Source organism: Callospermophilus lateralis, chromosome X (assembly GCF_048772815.1).
Source record: "Callospermophilus lateralis isolate mCalLat2 chromosome X, mCalLat2.hap1, whole genome shotgun sequence".
NCBI lineage: Eukaryota > Metazoa > Chordata > Mammalia > Rodentia > Sciuridae > Callospermophilus > Callospermophilus lateralis.
In genome coordinates, this window is record NC_135325.1 from 61,356,768 (window position 1) to 61,362,767 (window position 6,000).

General features: G+C 40.9%; 1 pseudogene; it reads left to right on the forward strand.

Moving 5' to 3' along the window:
- Positions 1–2,246: 2,246 nt before the first annotated feature.
- LOC143638832 (E3 ubiquitin-protein ligase CHFR pseudogene) lies at positions 2,247–4,856 on the forward strand (annotated as a pseudogene).
- The last annotated feature ends 1,144 nt before the right edge of the window (positions 4,857–6,000 follow it).

Below are 6,000 nucleotides of genomic sequence, written 5' to 3' on the forward strand. Positions count from 1 at the left end.
ATGATGGTCTCTAGTTTCATCCATTTTCCTGCAAATGACATAATTTTATTTTTATTTATGGCTGAATAAAACTCCATTGTGTATATATATCACATTTTCTTTATCCATTTGTTTCTTCATGAAAACCTAGGCTGGTTACATAGTTTGGTTGTTGTGAATTGTGCTGCTAGAAACATGGGTATGTATGTATCATTGTAGTATGGTGGCTTTAATTCTTCAAGATAAATACTGAGGAAGGGTATAGCTGGATCACAGGGTGGTTCCATGTCTACTCTTTTGAGGAAACTTTATACTGATTTCCATAGTGGTTGTACTAATTTACAGTCCTAGCAACAGTGTAAAAGTGTTCATTTTACTCCATATCATCTCAGCATTTACTATCATTTGTGATCCTGATGATTATTATTCTGGGTGGTTGTCAGATGAAATCACACTGTAGTTTGAATTTGCATTTGCCTAATTACAAATTAAGTCATACATTTATATATATATAAATATATATATATACATACATACATATTTATGTATATCTATCCATTTGCATTTCTTCTTTTGAGAAGTGTCTTTTTAGTTCATTTGCTTATTAATTGGTATTTTATTAATTATTTTCATTTACCATTAATGATTATTAATAATTTTATTAATTATTAATTTATAAATTATTTTTGGTGCTTTAAAAATTTCTTTGAACATTCTAGATATTAATGCCCTGTCAGAAGAGTAGTTAGCAAAGATTTTCTTCTATTCTGTAGGTTCTGTTTTCACATACTTAATGATTTCCTTTGCTATACAAAGGGTATATAATCTGATGCCATCACATTTATTAACTCTTAACATTATTTTTTGAGCTTTTGGGGGAAATTGATGCCCATGCATATGTTACTCCTAGGTTTTCTTTATAATTTTTGGTATAATTCCTAGGTCTTTGATCCATTTTGATTTGACTTTGTGCAGGGTGAGAAGTAAGGATTTAGTTTTTTTTTTTTTAACATACAGATAAGCAATTTTTCCAGCAAAATTTGTTAAAATGATTGTGTTTTCTGAAATGCATGTTTTCGGTACCTTTGTTAAGGATCAGATGGCTGTAGATGCATGGGTTTGTCTCTGTGTTTTTCATTCTGTGCCATTGGTCCATGTGTTTGTTTCTATGCCAGTATCATGCAGATTCTATTGCTATAGCTCTGTAGCATAGTTTGAAGTCAGGAATTGTGATGCCTCCAACATTGCTTTTTTGGCTTAGAATTTATTTGGCTATTCTGGGTCTTTATTCTTCCAAATGAATTTTAGAGCTGTTTTTTTTCTATTTCTGTGAAGAATGCCATTGATATTTTGATGGGCATTACATTGAATCTATATATTGCTTTTGGCAGTATGATCATTTTAACAATACTGATTCTGCATATTCATGGACGTAGGAGGTCCTTTCATCTCCTTATGTCTTTTTCAATTTATTTCTTCAGTGTCTTGTAGTTTTCATTGTAGAGGTCTTTCACCTCCTTGGTTACATTTATTCTCAGGTATTTTTTGAGGCTGCTTAGAATGGGACTTTTAATTTCTTTTTCAGGGGCTATATTATTGGTACACAGGAAAGCAATTGATTTTTTACTTATTGATTTTGAAATTGCTACTTTGCTGAAATGGTTTATTTCCCCTAGAAGTCTCCAGGTTGAACTTTTGGGATCTTCTAATTGTAGAATTACATCATCTTCAAACAGTGACCATTTGGCTGATTCCTTTTCCATTTTTATCCCTTTTATTTCCTTCTCTTGCCTAAGTGTTCTGGCTAGAATTTCTATTACTACATTGAATAGGAATGGTGAGAGTGGCATTCTTGTGTTGTTCCAGATTTTAAAAGAAATGCTTTTAGTTTTTCCCTATTTGCTATGATGTTGATTTGGGTTTGTCATATGTAGGTTTTCAAATGTTTAGTTAGGTTCCTTCTATCCCGAGTTTCTTGAGAGTTTTTATTATGTTTGAGTACTGCAGTTTTTGAAGGCTTTATCTACATCTATTGAAATGGATATGTAAATTTTTTCCTTGATTATCTTTATGTAATGAAATATGTTTATTTTTTTATATATGATAAACCTTTCTTGCATCCTTGAGATAAAACCAACTTGGTCATGATATACAATCTTCTAAATATATCATGTACTGTGATTTCATAATATTTTATCAAGAATTTTTATATCGGCCCGGGGGAGGCGAGCAGCCGCCGCAGCAGCCCTGGGGGAGGCTCCTCCGCCTGGGCGCAGAGGAGAGCGAGCCGCACGTCCTGCTGTGGAAACGCGAGTGGACCATCGGGCGGAGGCGAGTACCAACGGAACTGTGATCAACAAGCTGAAGGTGGTTAAGAAGCAGACTTGTCCTCTGCAGACGGGGGATGTCATCTACTTGGTGTACAGGAAAAATGAGCCCGAACACAATGTGGCATACCTCTATGAATCTCTACATGAAAAGCAAGGCATGACACGAGAATCCTTTGAAGCCAATAAAGAAAATGTGTTCCATGTGACCAAAGAGTCCTCAGGTCCAGGACGGGGTGACGACCCCCGGGTCCCACCTTCGTTGTCTCCCGCCACTCAGGCATGCTTGGAGGAACCACAGCCATCAACGTCGACATCAGACCTCTTCCCCAGGGCCTCCACCTCTTCCACAGAGCCGACTGCCACAGGGCGAGAGCATTCCTTCAGCTCTGGACCTGGGGGTACAGGCTTCTCCCTAAAAGGATGTGGTCCATCTGTGGGAAGTAGTGAACTCTCCAGCCTTACGTCAGCTCTTCCAGACAGAGAGGGAGCACGGTTTTGTTTGCTGGAACCCCAGAACCAGGAGGATCTGGAGCCCATGAAAAAGAAAATGAAAGCAGGTGAGGCACTTGACCCGAACCTGCAGCAGTTGGTTGCAGACCAGGATAGAAATACTCAACCTCCCCGTGAGGACGTCAGAGCTGCTGCCATGAAGCCAGACAAGATGGAGGAGACACTCACATGCATCATCTGCCAAGACCTGCTGCATGACTGCGTGAGCTTGCAGCCCTGCATGCACACGTTCTGTGCAGCTTGCTACTCTGGCTGGATGGAGCGCTCCTCCCTGTGCCCCACCTGTCGCTGTCCAGTGGAGCGGATCTGTAAGAACCACATCCTCAACAACCTTGTGGAAGCATACCTCATCCAGCACCCAGACAAGAGTCGCAGTGAAGAAGATATGAGAAGTATGGATGCCAGGAATAAAATCACCCAAGACATGCTGCAGCCCAAAGTCAAGAGGTCTTTTTCTGATGAAGAGGGGAGTTCAGAGGACCTGCTGGAGCTGTCAGATGTTGACAGTGAGTCCTCAGACATCAGTCAGCCATACATCGTGTGCAGACAGTGCCCCGAGTACAGAAGGCAAGCGGTGGAGCCCCTTCCCTGCCCAGCACCCGACAGTGAGCTGGGGGCCCAGCAGGCCCTTGGTGGGGATGCACCATCAGCGTCTGCCAGCTTCACGGCAGCAGCCCAGGATTATGTGTGCCCTTTACAAGGAAGCCACGCCATCTGCACCTGCTGCTTCCAGCCCATGCCTGATCGGAGAGCAGAGCGGGAGCAGGACCCACGTGTGGCCCCTCAGCAATGTTCAGTCTGCCTACAGCCCTTCTGTCACCTGTACTGGGGCTGCACCCGTACTGGTTGCTTTGGCTGCCTTGCCCCTTTCTGTGAGCTCAACCTGGGGGACAAGTGTCTGGATGGAGTGCTGAACAGCAATAACTACGAGTCAGACATCCTGAAGAATTACCTGGCAACCAGGGGTCTGACATGGAAAAACATGTTGACAGAGAGTCTTGTGGCTCTTCAGCGGGGAGTGTTTTTACTGTCTGATTACAGAATCACTGGGAACACTGTACTGTGTTACTGCTGTGGCCTGCGTAGCTTCCGTGAGCTGACCTATCAGTATCGGCAGAACATTCCTTCTTCTGAGTTACCAGTGGCTGTGGCATCCCGTCCTGATTGCTACTGGGGCCGTAACTGCCGCACTCAGGTGAAAGCCCACCATGCCATGAAATTCAATCACATCTGTGAACAAACCAGGTTCAAGAACTGAACATCAAGGGGACATACAGGCAGATTGGAGCACTGGAGGCAGGGACGCTGCAGTTAAGAATTCTGAACACCAACACATTAAGGGCATTTTTACAGTCCCCCTAAGCAATGCTGAGTCTCTGGTCAGTTCTGTTGTGTGACTTTTCCTTTTGTGGAGTTTATTCCCAGGCAGCCTCTGGCCACAGCCATCCTCCTCGTGAGTGGTAGTAGCAGCTGGCTGAGGCCTCCTGCCAGGTGCACAGCTGCCCCACCCATGGAGGTGGTGTAGTACAGGTTTGCTCTTTATGTACCTTTTCCATAACTGCAGTTAAAATGGAAATCTCTTTTCAGGAAAAATTTCACGGGAGAAAGAGGAAGTTTAATCAGAAGCATTCTGCTTAAGGAAAGGGAGAGTAAGTTTACAGCCTACAGGATGTACAGAATACAACGCTGTTGAGGAAACCATACCTTTTATATATTTTTAATGGGTTTGGTGCTTATCTGATAAGATTTAAATATTACAAACTGTAGCACAAATAATATAATTTGCAAATTTACTAAAATCGGGGATAGTATGATATCTGAAAGAATGAGCATATGTTTCTATTTGTTAAAACAATCATCAAATGTCCACAACAGCTAACCCTGGATATGACTTTCAGGTTAGCAGCTCCTTTCTAAAGTGTGTGAGTTGCGTCCACTATCCTCAGTGCAGGGCTGGCAGGTCCTTTTGTGGAGGGAGGATGAGGTTGCCAGCCCTGCGAGATCCCCCTGCAGCTGGGTGGGTCTGGGGCCATTGCTTCCTGATCCCTTTCCTCCTCTGTTAGGTTTGCCATGTCATCTGGAATAATACTTGAAATTTTGGTTTTTGTTAAAAAAAAAAAGAAAAAGAAAAAGAAAAAGTTTTTTTATCTTTTGTCAAAATCACCTGTTAAGTTTGTTTGCAAACTGGTAACTTTTTTGCTTCTTCTCAGGAATACAATTTTCAACTGTTGTCTTGCTCTTGATACAGATTGAGAGGCAGTATTCTGTATTTGTGGGAGAAAGTTCTCTTTTTTGATTCTAATAAACAAGCTGTGTTTGTTAAAAAAAAAAAGAATTTTTATATCTAAGTTTCTATACAATCTTCTAAATATATCATGTACTGTGATTTCATAACATTTTATCAAGAATTTTTATATCTAAGTTTCTGGTCCTTAGTGTTTTTCTTTTATATGTCCTCATCTAGTTTTGGCATGAGGATGATACTGGCATTATAGAATGGATTTGGAAGTGTTGCATGTCTTTCTATTTCATGGAGTCATTTGAGGAGCATTAGTACTAGTTCTTCTTTAAAGATGTGATAGAATTCAGCTGACATTCCATTTTGTCCTGGACTTTTCTTTTTTGGAAAGCTTTTTATTATTGCTTTTAACACATTGGAAGTTTTTGGTCTGTTTATGCTTTCTGTGACCTCCTGATTCAACTTTGGCAGGTCATGTATGTCTGAAGTGGATCAATTTCTTAAAAGTTTTCAAATTTATTAGAGTATAAGTTTTCAATATTTTCTCTAATGAGTCTCTGGGTTTTTGTGATGTCTGTGGTGATTTTTCCTTTTTCATCTCTAATTTTATTAATTTGGGTCATATCTATCTCCCTCCCTCCCCCTCTCTCTCTCTCTTTTGTATAGGGTATTGAACCCAGGGATGCTTAACCACTTAGCCACATCCTCAGCCCTTTATTGTATTTTATTTAGAGACAGGGTCTTGCTGAGTTGCTTAGGACCTTGCTGAGTTGCTGAGGCTACTCTGAACTCACGATTCTCCTGTCTCAGTCTCCCAAGCTGCTGGGATTACAGGCATACACTAGAGTGCCCAACTCTCTTTTTCTTTTGCTTAGTTTGTTTTTGGCTCATCATTCTTTTTTTTTTTCTTTTTGTCTTTTTACAGAACCAATTCTTAATTCC